This window comes from Phalacrocorax carbo, assembly GCF_963921805.1.
Source record: "Phalacrocorax carbo chromosome W unlocalized genomic scaffold, bPhaCar2.1 SUPER_W_unloc_10, whole genome shotgun sequence".
Classification (NCBI taxonomy): Eukaryota; Metazoa; Chordata; class Aves; order Suliformes; family Phalacrocoracidae; genus Phalacrocorax; species Phalacrocorax carbo.
The window spans coordinates 385,551-405,469 of record NW_026990244.1 but is presented as its reverse complement, the minus strand read 5'-3'; the positions used below and the strand labels follow the sequence as shown (position 1 = coordinate 405,469).

The following is a 19,919-nucleotide window of genomic DNA, read 5'->3' as shown; positions in this document are numbered from 1 at the left end:
AAATTGCTTGACTACTGCCTTCTGTTTTTGCTCGTAGCACATACCAAGTGTGATGGTTTTGGCTGAGAAGGGGTTAATTCTCCTCACTGTGCAGGGTCGGCTACCTTTCCAGCTTCCTGTGCTCTGCCACGTGGTGGGGGACTGGGAGGGGCAGGACCACGGTGGGGGCAGCTGACCCCGACTGGCCAATGGCATGCTCATTCCGTACCATGTGACACCATGACCAGTATATTGAGGGGGGGGCAGGTTGCGGATCGGAAGCAGCGTGGCATCGGGGCGGCATGCAGTTTGCTTTGGCGGTAATTCCCCTCCCCCGGGGTTTTGCGCCTCTCGTTGTTCTCCTTTACATTGCATTTCTGTTGTTGTTTCTTTTAATTTTCATTATTAAACTGTTCTTATCCCAACCCACGAGCGTTACCCTTCTGATTCTCTCCCCATCTACCGGTGGGGGAGTGAGCGAGCGACTGTGTGGGGCTGAGCTGCCGGCTCAGATCCCAATGGATATGATCAACAAAATAGCAGCCATGTCTCCACCAACTATCAAGAGGAAACACAATCTTTCTTGGGTGTTGTGGGTTTTTGGGGAATGCGTATTCCAGATTACAGTCTGATCGTAAGCCCTCTCTATCAAGGGACCCAGAAGATGAATGATTTCAAATGGGGCCCTGAGCAACAACAGGCCTTTGAACAGATTAAACAGGAGATAGTTCATGCAGTAGCTCTTGGGCCAGTCTGGGCAGGACAAGATGTAATGAACGTGTTCTACACTGCAGCCGGGGAGAATGGTCCTACCTGGACCCTCTGGCAGAAAGCACCAGGGAAGAGCTGAGGTCGACCCCTAGGGTTTTGGAGTCGGGGATAAAGAGGGCCCGAAGCCTGCTATACTCCAGTTAAAAAAGAGGTATTGGCAGCATATGAAGGGTTCCGAGCTGCTTCAGAAGTGGTTGGTACTGAAGCACAGCTGCTCCTGGCACCCCGACTGCCAGTGCTGGGCTGGATGTTCAAAGGAAACATCCCCTCTACACACCATGCAACTGAAGCTACATGGAGTAAATGGGTTGCACTGATTTTCCAGCTGGTTCTAGTAGGAAACCCCAGTCGCCCAGGAATCTTGGAAGTGATCATGGACTGGCCAGAAGGCAAAGATTTTGGATTATCACCAGAGGAGGGGGAGAAACATGCTGAAGAAGCCCCACTCTATAACAAACTGCCAGAAAACCAGAAGCAGTATGCCCTGTTCCCTGATGGGTCCTGTCGTCTTGTGGGAAAGCACTGGAGATGGAAGGCTGCTGTATGGAGTCCTACACAACAAGTAGCAGAAACTGCTGAAGGAGAAGGTGAATCAAGGCAGTTTGCAGAAGTAAAGGCCATCCAGCTGGCCTTAGACATCGCTGAATGGGAAAAGTGGCCAGTGCTCTATCTCTATACTGACTCCTGCATGGTGGCAAATGCCCTGTGGGTCTGGCTACAGCAGTGGAAGCAGAACAACTGGCAGCATAGAGGCAAACTCATCTGGGCTGCCACATTGTGGCAGGATATTGCTGCCCGGGTAGAGAACCTGGTTGTAAAGGTACGTCATGTGGATGCTCACGTCCCCAAGAGTCGGGCCACTGAAGAACATCGGAACAACCAGCAGGTGGATCAGGCTGCCAAGATTGAAGTGGCTGAGGTGGGTCTGGACTGGCAGCATAAGGGTGAACTATTTCTAGCTCGGTGGGCCCATGACACCTCAGGCCATCAAGGGAGAGATGCAACATACAGGTGGGCTTGTGATCGAGGGGTGGACTTGACCATGGATGCTATTGTACAGGCTTTCCACGAATGTGAAATGCGCTGCAATCAAGCAAGTGAAGTGGGTAAAGCCTCTGTGGTATGGGGGACGATGGCTGAAATATAAATATGGGGAGGCCTGCTAAATTGACCCTATCACACTCCTGCAAACCCGCCAAGGCAAGTGCCATGTGCTTACAATGGTGGAAGCAACCACCGGCTGGCTGGAAAGATATCCCGTGCCCCATGCCTCTTCCCAGAACACACTCCTGGGTCTCGAAAAACAAGTCCTGTGGTGACATGGCACCCCGGAGAGAATTGAGTCAGACAACGGGACTCATTTCTGCAATAACCTCATAGACACCTGGGCCAAAGAGCATGGCATTGAGTGGGTGTATCACATCCCCTATCATGCACCAGCCTCTGGGAAAATCAAAAGATACAATGGACTATTAAAAACTACACTGAGAGCAATGGGTGGTGGAACATTCAAGCAGTGGGATACACATTTAGCAAAGGCCACGTGGTTAGTCAACATTAGGGGATGTGCCAATCGAGCTGGCCCTCCCCCATCAGAACTCTTACGTACCGTGAAAGGGGTTAAAGTCCCTGTACTGCATGTAAAAAAATACGTTGGGTAAAACAGTCTGTTATCCCTGCCTCAGGCAAAGGCAAACCCATTCGTGGCATTGTTTTTGCTCGAGGACCTGGATGCACTTGGTGGGTGATGAGGGAGGATGGTGGAGTCCGGTGTGTACCTTGAGGAGATTTGATTTTGGGTGAAAAGAGCCAATGAACTGAATAATATGCTGTTAATTGCTGTATAATGTTGTATGTCATCACTACTATGGTTGCTATATGCCATATCAATGGTATCATGGTGGGAATCTCCCAAGTTAATAATAGAAAATGAACTTTCAGTTGAACCGAGCAAAGTGCAGCAGTGATAGAACAAGGACTGACAGTGCAGCGGTGATGGAACGAGGACTGACTTCAGCTTGCAACAATCCAACACCACACACCATCTCTTTGAAAGACTCTCACAATAGATGGAACCCAAAGTCATGGACTAAATGAACTCAGTGGATGTTTCATGGACACTTTACAGGGGTGGTCTATAGACTAGGGGAATGATAAATGAAATCTGTATATTCTATTATAGGATGAGAAGGCGGGTAGGGGTTATCAAAATTTTATTGGGTAGTATGGGACCTGAGCATGATGTAAATGATATGGAATAAGGGGTGGCTACTGTCATGGTTTTAGCTGGGATAGAGTTAATTGTCTTCACTTTAGCTGGCATAGTGCTGTGCTTTGGATTTAGTATGAAAACAATTTTGATAACACACAGATGTTTTGGCTGTTGCTGGGTAGTGCTTGTACTAGTCAAGGACTTTTCCAGATTCCCATGCTCTGCCGGGTGCACAAGAATCCGGGATGGGAGGGGCCACAGCTAAGATTGCGGATTCAAACTGGCCAAAGGGAGATTCCATATCATGTAACGTCATGCCCAGTATGTAAACTGGAAGGGGCTGGCCGGGGGAGGGAAGCAGCAATAGCAGCTTCGGGACGGGCAGTGTCGGTCAGCAGGTGGTGAGTGGCTGTATCGTTTGTGGTTTTGGTTTTTTTTTCTTTTCCATTTTATTATATTATCATTTTTGTCATTATCATAGTCGTTATTATAGTTATTATTTTATTGTAATTATTAAACTGTGCTTATCTCAACCCACAAGCTCTTTTGCTCTTCCAAATTATCTTCCCCGTCCCACAGGGGTGGGGGGAGTGAGCGAGCGGCTGCATGATGTTTAGTTGCCAACTGAGGCTGAACCACGACAGTGATAAGAACGGTTGCTGGTAGTGATTGAGATCAAGTTTTGGTTTTGTATTCACTGAATTTAAGTAGGCAATCCCCAGAGGTGTGTTTATCATCCGGAGCTTTCCTGTGAGATGGAAGGGATACTGTAGTGTTAGAAAGACAAGGGAAGTAACTTGGGGTGGGCAAGAGGAACGAGCAAAAGTGGATTGTTAACCACCAGTGTAAGAAATTGTGATGGAATGGATGAGGACGCAAAAGAGAATACTTTTTCAGGGCTCTCCTCTTTAATGAGGATGCTATCATTGGAAGGATTGCCTGTAAAGTATTATTAGCTGTCTGAGAAACCATGGACTGATAGAAGGCATGTTAGCAAACCAACCAAGTTTTAACTTTCCCTTTTTAATATGGCTTTCTTTACTTTCCTTTTTAGTCCCATTCCTCTCAGAGGAATTGCTTGCAGAGGAAAGGCTCCTCTTTTACATTTTCCTCCTTTTGAAGCATGTCAAGCTCTAGTTTTATTTTAAATGTGCATTTAAAGCAAACAATAACTGATTGAGTGGAGATAGAGATGTGGTTTCTGTAAGGAGTGATCACCCAGGCATTTCAATATCTAGCAAGATTTAAGTTTAAGACTCATTAGTCTTAAACTAGTGGATGTTAGATAAATTGGTTAAGCTCTGTCTTAGTGTTTGCTATTTTTGGTTTAGATACTAGCCTGCCAGGTCTAGTTGAAGCTGTTGACAATGTTTCCCTTTAACTGGAGTTCTAATAGCACTACTGATATCTAGCTGCTAGTATTTATTCTGGTCTCTATTTTTATAGATCATGCTGCTAGCATTTATTCTCAGCCCAGTCTCTCATTGGTGTGAACACCAGACTACTATTACCTTCAAATATGGTTTGTGGTTGGTTTTTTTTTTTGTCGCAATGTCTTATTGCTAGACAGAATATTGCATAGAGATGTTATTTAATACAGTTTAATAAATGTCCATTTTTCTCTCTAGGAAGTTAAAATTAAGTAATCGGGTAAACAGGTGATTTGCTTTATTGCTATGAAAGCTTTAAATACAGACTTAATTTTTTTTTTTGGCCAGCTCTTATATTGGCTTGTTGGAGAAGATCTGGAAGATCCAGAAGAATTGATTTTGAGATTAAACAGGTGTTAGGATGTTTTTAGAGCTCACTTCCTGATTCCTCCTTCACTCAGAAGTGAGAATGGAGCTGTATGTATAAACCCAAAAAACTAATCATTTGTCTATTAGATCTAATAATCCATTTCATATATTACTGGAAGATACTGTGAACTGGAATGGGCAACCACTGTAAAATGGGTTTTGGAAGATGCATGAATATAATCTTCAAAATACAGTTTGGTAGCACTTTGGTCAATATGTGAAGGGCATGTTCTTCCAGGCAGTGTATTTCTCCAAGATGATCCAAGAATGAGAAATTGAGAATGAGGAGAGACCTACTGGTGATTTGCAGACTATGCATAAGCAGCAGTTTCTGCATGTTACACTTATGCTGTGTTAGTTTAGATCAAATTTGATAAAAAGCCATTAAGAATTGAGGCAAAACAACCCTCACTAGAACCTCATTATCAGAGGGAACACAGCAAACGTATCCTGTTGTTTTCCAGACACTGCCATCTTCTAGCCAGGGTTTTAAATAACAATTGTGTTCTTAGCTTTTTGAATCTGAAAAAAAAAAAATCTCTGCATTGGTTACGTCTAAGCTTAATCTGCAGAGTGGTTTAGTGTTGTGGGTTTTTGGTTTGTTTTGGTTTTTTGTTGTTTTGGTATTTTTTGTGGGTTTTTTTTTGTTTTTTTAACAGAAAAAACCAGGACCATTTTCCAATCAGTTGAATTCAGTATATTAATTTCCTTAAACTTTCTTGTGAGCTGGTGATTAATTACCTTGCAGCTTTGTGATTTCAAATGATAGTAATCTTTATTACCTTAATGAACTGTTTGCCTTTTTAGTTCAGGTGGCTCATGGTCCTGGATTGTTTTTGTGTGATAGAAGAGGATTGTAATCCTGTTACAGAGTAAAAATCCAAGGGGATTGTATAGCTCCATTCCATCCATAAAACAAATTGTTTCTAGAACAGTATTTGCAGAATGCAAATTAGCTTTGCAATAGGGGTTTGGGTAGCTTTAAATGATATGGTAAAAAGTGACAATCTGCTCTCTTAATCATCATTGATTCTCAGGCAGGTAGTAAAGAGATCTGACAGCAAGCCAAGGCTCAATGTTTATAAATTGGCTCAAACCATGAGATTAAGCAGCAGCATTAGTCTTTTCAAGAGTAATGTGATAATGTCATGGAGAAATGGAGCATACCTCAGTGGCAGATAGCACATGCCTGTGTGAAGTGTAATAGAGTAAAAATATATTTTGCTATAATGTTGTATATAGTCACAATCAGTAGCTGCTGCTGTTAGTTATGAATTTAATATTGGTTCAAACAGGAAATTTCAACTTTCAGTAAAACACCTGTTTGGTTGTTCACAGCCTACTAAAAAGTTTTAATACAGGACACTTGCCTTGAGGGTATATCCCTACTTCAAATCAGTGCATTTATAAAAATACATCTCTCTGCTTTGTTCCTGCTCTACTATCTAATTCCTGTTTTGAATATAAAAGTTTATGATTCCTACTGGTTTATTTCTTTGTTACTGTTTATAGAGAACACTGACGTTCAAAAATTGATCTTCATAATGGGCATATGGGGTGAGTTAATATACTGTTTTTACAGTGAATTGATGTGCACAATAATTGACACTTGAAGCTATTAAAAAGTATGACTTTTTTCTTTAAACCCACCCAAACAAACGATAACAGGCTAGTATTTTTGTATCATTTTGCATGTTCAGAGCACAGCAGAGGTTATTTTCATTTGTAGCTATGAATGTTCAGCAATTTTGCAAGTAAGTTGTCAGATTGCTAATTGTATCTGTAATCAAACTTGTCAATGATGTCTCCTTGTTCAACTTTGCAAAGCAGTGAGGACCAATAAACACAGAAGGAAATAAAAGGTTCATAATAGCAATTGTTAATTGGAAAGTTATGCCTGTACATGTGTGTGGGGAAAATGACATCTAAAAATAGATTTCAGTGTTGCTTAACTAGCACTGCTCACCTCTGCCCTGGAAGGAAAGATAACTCGAGAATTTACATACCCTAACAATGGCTTGGCTGGTAGAGTGAGATCTATAGTTAAGTATACAATCATAGCAGAAACTAACTGCAAACAGTTGCTATTCCTTAACAATTTTAATTGAAATATTTATTGTGCTATAAAATTGTGTTTCTGAAATATGGGAAATGTAAAAGATTCATCAAGTTCCTAATACCTATTTTCTAACCTAATTTCAGGCAACTACTAGGTGGTTATTGGTTCTAACAATTGAGTCCAGTATATTTTATGCTTAATTTGATAAATATAAACCCTCAGATGGTTAGCAGCTCAAACTGTGGTGCAGAATCTCTTGGACAAGTCCGTAGCAATAAAAGGCCACAGGCACAAGACACATCCATGCATTTAGAATGCCACAAATGTTCAGAGTGTAAAATTTGTACTGACCTGAATGTTTGCCAGTCTCATTTAGGTTCTCTCATTCATTAACTTTTCTCACAAATATGAGACTTCACAGAATAATTAGTCTTCACCACCACTGAACCCCTAGAGGAAAACTTGTCTGCGTAGTCATCATTGCCTTCAGGATATAGGCAGGTAAATAAGATAACATTTTTCTTTGTCACATTTTGTGTAGTTATTGTGGATTTTTTCTTACCTATTACTGTCACAGTTAATGTATATGAATTGGTAAAGACTATTTCTGTGTAGTTTAAACCTATGTATTTTTGAGTTTACTACAGATGCTATAGCATCTCCAATGCTTAGGTGTGATCCTCAAATAAACTTGAAACATAAGGTGTGAAATAAATGCCAAAAGGGATTCATGGAGCAAAAAAATATGATCAGAAATCTGATAGTTTATAATTAGCAGGCATATCTATTTCACCTAGGTATTTTTTAACAATGTATTTTTGGGGTGGTAGATTAAGTCTTTACAAACAGAACACAGCTATTTTCCCTTATGCACTCAAACTTTTGAGCCTTTAATGATTACAAAGAAAAGCTACTGATTATAGAGTGATGTTTTTCCCTTCCTACTTCTTCATGAAGTAAAAAACCCAACTGTATCAAGACCCTAATTTTTCCTCTGGCTGCAAACACTGAACCTGAGGTAAACTTATGTCAAGGCTTTAATGGTTTAGGGAACAAGGGGGTTTGATTTTGGGTTTTTTTTCACCCTCCAAGTTCTTTAGTAGATCTGCCTCTTAAAAAATTGGAGTTGTTCAGTGGGGGAGAAAAATAAGCCATCACAGTGTTGTAGATCTGCAAAGCAATCTTACATTGATCTGGTGCCTTCAGATGATCTGATGTTGTGGTATATTATGAAACTAAGATTTTTGTGGGAAGGGAAACAATGCTATACTTTGTGTTCCCTTCCACCTTCTCTGTATTTACCCAAATTATCCACGGAGAAGTTATTTTTTTGAGCAATATAAGAAAAGCACGTGTGCAACATCATGTTTTCCTGTCTTTGGTACTTATAACAGTGGACTCTCTTCTGTAGTACATCCTTCCTTTCCTCCATTACAGTTTTTTCTGCTTGGGCAACTGATCACAAGATAGGTAGACAGATTGGGTGTGTGTCTGACTATCTATCCTATCTATTGCAGAAGAGTAGTAGTGTAGAATACTTTTGCCTATCCTGTTGCACCTCTTTCCTAGTATTGGCAGTCATTTCTGTTGTAGAACACCAATGCTAAACAATTCTTCATATATGTTCAGAAGTAAAATATAAACAAACATAAGATAAGTTTGAACCAAATCACATTGCATAGTTTCCTACATTTACTTTAATACAGCTCTCTTGGTTCATTCTGGTTTTTGAAGTGTTATAATTAATGTACACTCACATTGGTCAAATCAATGGTTTCGGGTGGGTAGGCTTTTTGGAGAGTATTGTTTATTTGATACTTAAATACGAGTTTGTTTTGGCTTGGAACATGAGCTGTGAGTTTAGGTACTTTAACTGATGTGATAACTGACTGGAGATGCAGCCTAACATTGTGGTGATGTACAGGCATATGTCTATTGATCCATTTGCTGTGGATGCATGTGATTTTTTTTCTTTTTTAAAACCCCTTCCTCCCCAACCCCCCCCAAAATCTCAAGATCTCTCATACAGAATAAAGAAATAAGTTAGGAAAACTAAATATGTGTGTTTTGCATTGTTAGGCCTTGAGTTTTGTTGCTTCAGAAACTTTTGAGACCTGAGCAAGTAAGAGTAAGTATGAAAACAGTCACTGAAAAAGAAGGGGCAAATGGTTTTCCCAAACTAACGTATTCTCTTTTTGAGGCATTTGAGTGAAGAAGAGTATCTTATTTCTATATTTATATGAACCAGTTAGTTAACTCTTTCATATTCTGAAAACCAAAACATAATTCTCGAAAGTCAAAACGACTTGACAAAGCAAACTTCCCATATATCAAATTTAGGGGAAGACACACCTATATCATACTGTCAGACTTCTGGTAATCAACTGTTGTGGTTTAACCCCAACCAGCAACTAAGCACCACACAGCTGCTCGCTCGCTCCCTGCCAGTGGTATGGGGGAGAGAATCAGAAGAGTAAAAGAGAGAGAACTCATGGGCTGAGAGAAGAACAGTTTAATAGGTAAAGCAAAAACCGCATGCTCAAGCAAAGCAAAACAAGGAATTTATTCACTCCTTCCCATGGGCAGGCAGATGTTCAGCCATCTCCAGGAAAGCAGGGCTCTATCATGCGTAACAGTTACTTGGGAAGACAAATGCCATAACTCAAAACCTTCCCCCCCTCCTCCTTCTTCCCCCAGCTTTATATACTGAGCATGACATCATATGGTATGGAATATCCCGTTGGTCAGTTTGGGTCAGCTGTCCTGGCTGTGTCTCCTCCCAGCTTCTTGTGCACCATCAGCCTACTCACTGGTGGGGTGAGGAGCAGAAAAGGCCTTGACTCTGTGCAAGTACTGCTCAGCAATAAATAAAACATCCTTGTGTTATCACTACTGTTTCCAGGAGAAATCCAAAACATAGCCCTATATTAGCTACTATGAAGAAAATTAACTCTATCCTAGCCAAAACCAGCACATCAACTCACACATACAATCTGCTTCCACTCCTTGTTGTTTCCAAGGCATATGTTGTTCTGTTTATACTCCTGTTTGAAGAGGCTGGTGTTAGTGCTTCTTTTTGAAGTGGTGTGTTTTTCCACAGCTCTGCAGATCGCTGAAATGCTAGAACAAAATGAGACAATATTTCTTTTTATTAAAGGCTTTTTCATTTGTAAATGTTAGCACTGGGATTCCTCTTGTGTCTTCACGTGTGGTCTCTGATGCTTGGAAAAGGCATGGGTAGCTCTGACTCAGTGAGTCCATCAGCTTCAGTAGCGTCTTTGGCATCTGGCTGTGGGTGTCTGGAGGATGTCATGCTGGAGCCTGTTCCTGTGGAAGGAGGAGGAGGAGGTTATGCTGTTTCTTTTGTTGGCTTTCCCGTTCTGTGGAAAACCCCAGCATGGAATTTGCAGTCTCTAAATGCTTTGCGTTGCAATACACTTAAATATTCTTATTTTTAGATGTACTAATGCATTGTTAAAAAAGGAAGCTTTGATATCCCACCATCTAATGAAGAGTTTTCTTCTATCTTTTTAATGGATTGGTGTAGAATCTGACTGTATCTAGCCTACTGTTTAGTGAAAACACTGAAGTACAGCAGCCCCTCGACCTTTTGTCATATAAATTAAACATACTGTGAAGTACTTGGCAAGCTAGTGTTGTCAAAAAAGCAGATTCATCGCCCGGTGTGCAATGAGTCAATAATCACACACTCAGGAGAGACATTGCTAATTTATTTCAGGGTTGCGCAAGCCTGGGTGCTCAGTAGTTTTCCACAAATCAAGCACATTGAAGCCAGCTACCTCATTATATTTATACAATAACTCCATACATATTCTGCCTATCTAATACATATTAATTGTAATCTACATAGGTTGTGTAATGGCATTAATTCACTCCCCTTGGCTCTGCTTCAGATCCTTCTGTGCATGTCTTCCTCTCTTCAGGGGTCTTTGGTGGTCTTCAGGGTTGAAGTACCCTAACTCTTTTTATCCATATATATATGGTCACGTGTTATGCCAGGACAATTTAAGGCTATTTTCTCTTGCTAATTCTTTATTTTCTTCCCAAAGGAATGGTTGTCCTTGATTAAATGGATAATGCTGGTGGCCAAGATATCCCATCCCTAAGCTTAGGTTAAATATTAAAACATGAAACCACTTGGTAAGCAGCACTTGATCAAAAAGGAGTGTCTAGATTCATGCTAACTAAATACAGACAATACCTCTTTTTTCTAAGGGAGGGTGTTCTCTTACAATCATCTCCCCCCTTTTTGAGGCTTGAGATGTCTTAACACCTTCAAGTCTCAAACCATTCCTTTATATTTCCTCAGGGTATGCTGAATAAAACAAGTGGTTATGATTATTAGTACAGTTAAGATAGTTACAAACAGTTGCTTTAGCCATCTAAAATTGAGAAGCCACGAGGTTAACCAAGAAAGATCCAATCCTTGCCTTTCATAAGCTCCAGAGGCTAATTTTCTCAATTGTATTTTCTAATAACTGTGAATTATCTGAGCCATTGAAAAAACACATTCCTTGAAGTTCCTCACAACCATGCTTGTGTCTTAACAGTAAGTAGTCAATAGCTGCCCGGTGTTCCAAGGTGGCTTCTCGGATTTCTGTCATTTCAGTGCCAATAGCTGCCACGGCCTGTGAAGTAAAATTTATATCTTTTACCAGCGCACAAACAATTTGTTTTAGAATGTGGTAATTCATAGCTACCCCAGCTCCAGGGGTGAGAATGGCAGCTGCCGTGATTTCACTTGGACCATATAAAATGATTTGTGAATCACAGTCACTAGGTAGCTGATGAACATCTCTTCTTTTTCTCGATTCATGTTGTAAATCTTACTTTTAAATAAGGAAGGGAGCCGATCTTCCTATAGAGCAAGGGTCTCTGGTTATATTTGCTGGAGTTCTAAGGGACTGGGAACTCCTATCAGGCATGAACTATACATGCCTCCTACTGCATTCCCAGATCCAATACAGAAGGAGGATCTATCGGTTACCTCTTGGGCTAGTAATTCCCATAGATTTTGATTTCTGTCCCATTGTGGCAGCATAATCTGTGAATAACTTTTTCCCATCCAAATTATCAGAACACCTAAAACAATCAACCATTTCACTATTAGTTTCACAAATAATTATCCAATGTCGTACAAAAATATTTTTTCTGGATAGACTCTTATTCAAATAATTCAATACTGGATACAACTTTAATTTCAAGGATCCCTTTGGTGTAGAAGTCTACTGAGGTGAAGATACTTTTTTTTTTTTTAATTTTAGTGTAATGGATCTAGGACTCAATTCCCTGGAGCTTCACTGCAGTATTTGTAGTCAGCAGCACCTGATAAGGTCCTTTCCACTTCTCTGAGTGGTTCGTCTTTCCATGTCTGTAGATATACTGAATCTCTGGGCTTGAAAGGGGTGCACTGGTGGATCTAAAGACACAGGAGCTTTAACCAGAATATACCATTGGAGAGAGTTAATAACTTTGCCCAGAGAAATTAAGTAGTCTCTTAGAATCTGTTCTCCATTCAGGTGCATCTGACTGTCTTTCCCTGTTAAGTTTACAACATAGGGTCTCCCATATACTATCCCAAACGGGCTAACTTTTTCTTGTGTCCATAGTGTTATTCTGATTCTAAGTAATGACGAGGGCAAAACCTCAGTCCGTTTCATCTGGGTTTCTTGACATAATTTTCTAATTTGTTGTTTAATTGTTTGGAAAAGTGGAAAGGATGAATCACTAGATTGTGGTCTCCACAGTGTGTGTAAACCCCATTTAATGTAAAAATTTTGAAACTTCTCATATAATTTTGGCTACAAAATGGGGTCCCCTGTCTTATGAAAATCCCTCAGGAACTCCAAATCTGGGTATTATTTCTTTTAAAAACACTTTTACTACCTCTCTGGCTTTGTTGATGTGACACAGGAAAGCCTCTGGCCAGCATGAAAAGGTATCAACAGTTACTAATTGTCATGGTTTAGCCCCAGTCAGCAACCAAGCACCACGCAGCTGCTCGCTCACTCCCCCCTGGTGGGACGGGGGAGAGAATTGGAAGAGTAAAAGTGAGGCAACTCATGGTTTGAGATAAAGACAGTTTAACAGGTAAAGCAAAAGCTGCGCACGGAAGAAAAGCAAAACAAGGAATTCATTCACTACTTCCCATCAGCAGGCAGGTGTTCAGCCGTCTCCAGGAAAGCAGGGCTCCATCACGCGTAACGGTTACTTGGGAAGACAAATGCCATTACTCCCAATGTCCCCCCTTCCTTCTTCTTCCCCCAGTTTTATATACTGAGCATGATGTCATATGGTATGGAATATCCCATTGGTCAGTTGGGGTCAGCTGTCCTGGCTGTGTCCCCTCCCAGCTTCCTGTGTACCTGGCAGAGCACAGGGAGCTGAAAAAGTCCTTGACCAGTGTAACTGCTACTTAGCAACAACTAAAACAACTCCACATTATCACCACTGTTTCCAGCAAAAATGTAAAACACAGTCTCATACTAGCTACTACGAAGAAATTTAACTCTATCCCAACTGAAACCAGGACACTAATAAATACTTATATCCTTTATACTTTGGTAATTCTGAAAAATCAATTTGCCAATAACGCCCAGGTACAGAGCCTCTTTTTACCTCTCCTGGTAAGGGTCTCCATTGAATTTTTGGATTATTCCTTAAACAAGTCTCACATCCTTTTGTAATACCTTTGGCGATTTTTAGCATATTAATGCCTATTGCATATGTTTTTGTCATTTCTACTAATGCCTCAGCTCCCATATGAGTGGCACCATGTGTTTTTTTCATAATTTCTCTCATTATTTGAGGAATAACTACACATTTTCCATCTGGAGTTTTCCACCATCCTTCAGAGGTCTTGATACGATTTAGAAACTCAGTTTATTTTTCTTCTATGTATTTTCAGGAACACTAATAACAAAAGTTCTTTCAGGGGCTAAGGCAGCTCTCCTTGTAAATGTACGTGTATTACCCCAAATGCATATTTTGAGTCTGTATAGATGTTAGCTTGCTTTCCTTCCAATATTTCCAAGGCTCAAATCAATGCAGTTAATTCAGCTTTTTTTGTGCAGAAGTGTTCACTGGCTTCATATAAAGGTTTGGCCATTAATCTGAAATTAGGAATCCACAAACAACACCATCCAGCCATTCCTAAAAATGCTCTAAGTTCTCTCTTTGATTGGGGTGTGTGTGTACAATTTGGCATATTGCTTCTTTTTTTTCAGTCCCTAGCTTTCTCTCTCCCTGGGAAATCTCGAACCCCAGATATGTCACATTCATCTGAACAACTTGTGCCTTTTTCCTTGACACTCTATATCCTGCTAGTCCCAAAAAGTTCAGTAAACTTATAGTTGTTTTCTTGCATTCCTCAGCTGTGCCTGCCCCCAACAGTATACCATCCACATACTGTAACAAGGTAACATTAGTTCCTTTACCTTGCCATTGTTCCAGCTCTTTTGCAAGTATGTTACCGAAAATTGTGGGGCTGTCCTTGAATCCTTGGGGGAGCACTGTCCAGCACAACTGTATCTTGCATCCTGTTGTAGGGCTTTCCCATTCGAAGGCCAACAGCTTCTGACTTTGTTCTTCCAATGGAATGCAAAAGAAGGCATCCTTTAAGTCCAATATTGTGAAATAGACATTTGAATCAACTATCGTTGTTAAACAAAGTATAAGGATTGGGTACCACTGGGTGTACATCAGTCACTATTTGATTAATAGCTCTTAGATCTTGTACTAAACAGTATTCCTGTGAATGTGGCTTTTTAACAGGCAAAATCAGGGTATTATATTTTGATTGACATTCTCATAACAGTCTATTTTAGAAAGTTATTAATTATAGGCTCCAGTCCAACACGGGCCTCAATTTTTATGGGACATTGTTTTTGTCTTACCGGTTTAGCTCCCTGCTTTAATTCTGTTTTTACTGGTTCGGCTGATTTGGCTCTTCCAGGACTCTCAGTTGCCCATACAAAAGGGGTTACAGCATCTTCTGTCTCTACAAAGGAGTTGTTTGGTCCCTCCTTCTTGTCTTCTGCTGTCTCAAGTAACTCCTGTAATGCATATATTTGTGCTTCCCAGGCATTATTTTGTGGGATATGGACTCTTATTTTTGTTTTTGTCAAAGGTTATCTGCACCCCTAATTTATTTAACAAGTCCCTTCTCATTAGATGTATCGGCCATTCTGGCACATATAAAAATTCACGTTCAAACATCTTGTTGCCAACTTTACATTTAATCGGTTGGAAAAAGGGTCTAACCTCCTGCTTTCCCATTGCACCAACCATGGCCATAGAATATTTACTCATGGGTCCCTTGCAACTATTCAATACAGAGTAGGTTGCTCCTGTGTCATTCCCCAGTTTAACAGCAACTAGGGGTTTGGCTGGGGATTTCATTTCCTCAACCCCCCAGTCCCTGTCAGTCTGAATCCTCTTCCATGATCCCGATCAACTCCCCAGGTACTGGGACTGTAGCTGAGATTGAAATATGGTCATTCCTGACATTCCATCTACTTTCTGTAATTTACTCCCAATATCAGGTGCCAACTGTCCTACAAACAAGGTGGTAAAAAATCATTTTATTTGCCTCATCTTCCAGTTTTAAACATCTTTTTCCTAAGCTACAAGCAGAACACCACCACGAAGGCTTTTTCGTGTCATCAATCATCATCAATACATCTGAATCAGATATCGACATTTTACATTTCTTCCTCATTTCATGATCATTTCTTAAAGTAAAGAGCAAATTCACATATGGAATCTCATCCCATTTATCCGGCCTTTTGCAAAACAACGTAAGTTGCAAGATTGTATTATAATTCAAAGACCCCATTTCTGGCCATTTTTCCTCATGTTTCAATTTATCCTGTAGCCACCACTGAGTACAATATACTTTTAATGTCTCTCTTGTTAGAGGATCCCCACCAAATTTATTCCAGTGCTTCAAGATGAACCCTACTGGGGAGCAAGGGGAAACCTCTGCAGATTGTCCTGCTCCCTGTCCTCTCCCATGATGATATTACAAAAAGAACATTTTTGCCAACCACGCTTTCATGCACTCCAGTTGTCGCTGTCCAAATGTACACAAAGTTTACAAAATACCTTTTTTTTACCCTTTTACCTTTACCTGTAGTTTTATACCTGTGTTTGTATTCTGTCTTCAAATGAGGGATTTGAAATTAAGGTATGTGAATTTAATCTTATTCATCACAAAAAATATTTAGATTTCCTATAGCTAAATTTTAATGCTCTGTATAGGGTGGGTTTTTTGTTTTAAGCAAAAATATAATCCCAGTAACTTGTGTAAAGTTAAGGATAAGCTATATTGTAAAACCACAATTGACATTTTAGAACTGTTGCTTCAAAATTTTCTGATTCTCTGCAGTGTAAGGCTGTGTTGGGTGACCAATTTACAGGCTAAATTTTTACTTCACCTTCTGGGGTTTGTAGGTGGTTTAACCATACTTAATGCTACTACAGATCTGTTGTATTTAAAAGATAGATACATTCTCACACATGCACCTATATGCAGATATGTATACACTACTTTATTTTTTGAGTATTTAGCAGCCAGGGGAAGTTTGAGAAGCTGCCTACATAAGTATTTCTGAAGTTGTTGATAGAGTTAGAACTGTTGTGACTAAGACTTGTTGCTTTGGGGGAGTCAGAAAGGCTTCAAGACAAGAAGTGCCTAAACAAAAATTTACGACGACATTTGACCTTAGAAAAGCAGATGCACAGAACCATAAAGATAAGGAACTGCAGAGCAAACAGTAAACCAGAACAGACCATCCCTCAAGGACAGTATATACATAATCTCAGAACTGAATTTGCACGAAAGCAAGGGTTAACTAGCGGACACAGTGAGGAAGAGTATATCCTTCATCCAGAGACCCCTGACGACCGCCCGGAGACACCAACAGGCACGCACAAAGGACATTTGCATACGATAATGAGTTCTTGGGGAAATTAATGAATATGTATATCTTTTCTCAGAAAACTAATGAATATGTATGTAAATCTTGTATAAGTTATGCAACTAACCCTGTGCGGGCATGCACACTAGGAGGAGTGATCCCCTGTGTGTCCAGCGCTGCAATAAAGAATACCTGCTTAATAGTCATTCAGACTATTGAGTCCTGATTTTGGCTTTTCATGGCCTCAGTTTGGCGACCCAGATGGGACCCTCTCTGCTTGGCTGCAGGACCCGCTGAGGACAGGACTCCCTAGGGTACCCCCGGGGTTTCCCAGAGCGACTCCTCACCTCAATTGGATCACTGCGGGAGCAGACAAGGACCATCTAAAGAAATAAAGGTATTTTTAAAATTTTTTTGGTTTTCTGTTTTGGAATTTGGGACCAGTCATTTGGGGTTCTTGTAAGCCGTAGGAGACGTCCTACGCAGAGCACCGTATCTAGGCTACTAGTGCCTGAGGGTATACATTTGGTGGTGCACGCTCGTCATGGGTAGTGTACTTTGGTTGTTCTGTATTGGGTACAAAACTTTTATAAGCATTTGTACTTTTGGTTTTGTGCACGCTTGTTTTGAGCGGTGTACTTTTGTATTTAGTACGTGGGTATGGGCATGGGTTAGGCTTCGTACTTTTGCAGTAATGTGCTTTTGGTATTGGTACACTTATGTAACCCACATAAGTTTTGTAGTTCTAGTGGTATGGATTTATTGATACTGGACTCGGATAGTGGCTTGCTGACATTGAATTTGGATATACCCCTCAGGCGTTGTAAAATTGATAACTAAGTATGAATGAGCTGAGTTAACTCTGGTGTGACTGGTGAATGAATGAGTGACTGAGACACAGCATAGCTGCAAAGCGAGTGGAGAGTTCTGAGCCTTGGTTCCGCTATCCCATGAGGGGTACGACTGGAACAAAGTGATTGTTAACTTTATTATGGACCAATATTGTGCTATCTGTGTACATGTTGACATCTTGTGTGCCTCGTAAATAAGAAAATGGAATGGGGGGGAATCAGAGCAGTGAAATTCCAAAGAAAAGCCCCCTAGGATGTATCCTAGGACACTGGAAAGATATAGGGGGACCATTAGGTGGGAGTGTGAATAAGAAAACACTGTATTGCAGTTGATGTTGTTTTTAAGAAGGAAAGTGGGATGAAGTTATGTATGCAGATATGTTTTCCACTTTGCGGAATAATCTGGAGTGGCAGAGAGATTGTGGTATTAATATTCCACCAGAAGATCCCCTGGTTTTATCTTTAGAAAAAGAAGAGAAAAGTGAAAGGAAGGAGTGGGAGAAAATAAGGAGATGCTGTTCAGCATGTAGTATCAGGCAGAGATGTTTAAAAATAACAAACCTCAGAAAGAAAAGGGAGGAGATAGAGGATTAACCTGAGGGTTTGGGATTGCCCCCTCCACCCCTTAATCTGTCTCCCCCACATCCATCATTGCTATCTGAAACGGATGATAACAGCGAGGAGGAAGGAGCAATAAGGCTTTTACTCCGGTGACAGCACAGACCAGGAGTAGAACAAAGAAAACTCCACAACTCCTGACTCTATTACAAGAGGTAATGGGGGCAGGAGGACCGGCTAGAGTAGAAGTACCCTTCTCCACTACTGATTTAGATGCCTGGAAAGAGGTAGCTAGGGGATACCGGGATGACCCCTCTCGAGTGGCAAAACTATTTGAATAATAATAAAAAAAAACAGGACACTGATTGGACAGATGTAGATTTGATTTTGGGGGAAATGACGGAAACAGAAAAACAATTAGTATTAAAAACTGCACAAACTCATGTGCAGGCCCAAATTACTGGGGGAACCTTACAAGGGAATGTGGGTGATTACATTCACCTGACTGACCCACACTGGGACCCCAATGATGGCCGTGATTATAGCTTATTAAAAAGATACTGAGATTGGATAAAATTGGGATTAGAAAATGCAAAAGCTGTAAATTGGTCAGCATTATATGCTATCAAACAGGGGCAGAAAGAGACCAATACTGAATTTTTGGATCAGTTGAGAAATGCCATGCGAAAATACACTACCCTAGATCCCTCCTCGGATGTGGGACAACAACAACTTGTTTCTCTGTTTTTGGGGCAATCATCTACAGCTATAAGAAAGAAGCTACAGAAACTAAAGGAACTGGGAATAAGAAACTTAGAGAAATTGCTTGAGGAGGCATAGAAAGTTTAGAGGGATTGGGAGAATGTGGATAGAGGAAAACTGACAAAAGTGATGGCGACAGCTACGGTGGCAGTCTTGGAACAGAGAGGAATGGTAAACAGAGGAGGATTTAGAGGATGAGGAAGGGGAAGGCCCTTTGGAAATAGAGGGGGACTGGGAAAGAATCGGTGTGTGTATTGTCAGGAGGAAGGACACTGGAAAAATGAAGTTAGAAGGCCAGAAGGCAATAGAAGGACCAATTAATAACTTTTTACAGCACGGGCTATTAATAGAATGTGAATCAGAATATAATACCCCTATATTACAGGTAAAAAAGCCGGATGGAACTTATCAGGTAGTACAAGATTTAAGAGAAGCGAACAAAATTATTAAGGACCTACACCCTGTGGTAGCTAATCCTTATACCTTACTTACTAAATTACAGGATAATCAAGTATGGTTTACAGTATTAGATTTAAAAGACGCATTCTTCTGTTTGCCTTCAGCCAAAGAAAGTCAAAATTTATTTGCATTTGAATGGGAAAGCCCTACCAGTGGTAGGAAAACCCAGCTTACCTGGACAGTGTTACCCCAAGGTTTTAAAAATAGTCCAACAATCTTTGGAAATCAATTAGCACAAGAACTTGAAACGTGGGAGCCTCCCTCCAGGGAAGGAGTCCTTTTACAGTATGTGGATGACATTAATAGCAGCTGAAACAGAACCTGATTGTATACAATGGAGTTTGTTAAACTTTTGGGGACTAAATGGGTATCGAGTCTCTCAACAGAAAGCGCAGATGGTGCGGCAACAAGTAACCTACCTTGGATATGAATTATCTGGAGGACAACGGGAATTAGGAACAGAACAAAAAGAAGCCATCTGCAGAACCCCCCTCCATCAGATGGTAAAAGAACTCAGGATCTTTTTGG

The 19,919-nt window shown here is 40.6% G+C and overlaps 1 protein-coding gene across 11 annotated transcripts in view; it reads left to right on the top strand.

Moving 5' to 3' along the window:
* LOC135310821 (erbin-like) overlaps positions 1-19,919 on the top strand; it is a 173,340-nt gene that overhangs the window by 27,604 nt on the left and 125,817 nt on the right. Inside the window, exons 4-5 of one of the 11 annotated variants that reach the window (XM_064439839.1) lie at positions 6,274-6,318; positions 7,233-7,321. The exons of the other annotated variants lie outside the window; for them this stretch is intronic. The gene's annotated coding sequence lies outside the window, so the exon portion shown is untranslated. The remainder of the gene's footprint in view (positions 1-6,273; positions 6,319-7,232; positions 7,322-19,919) is intronic. 11 annotated transcript variants of the gene reach the window in all.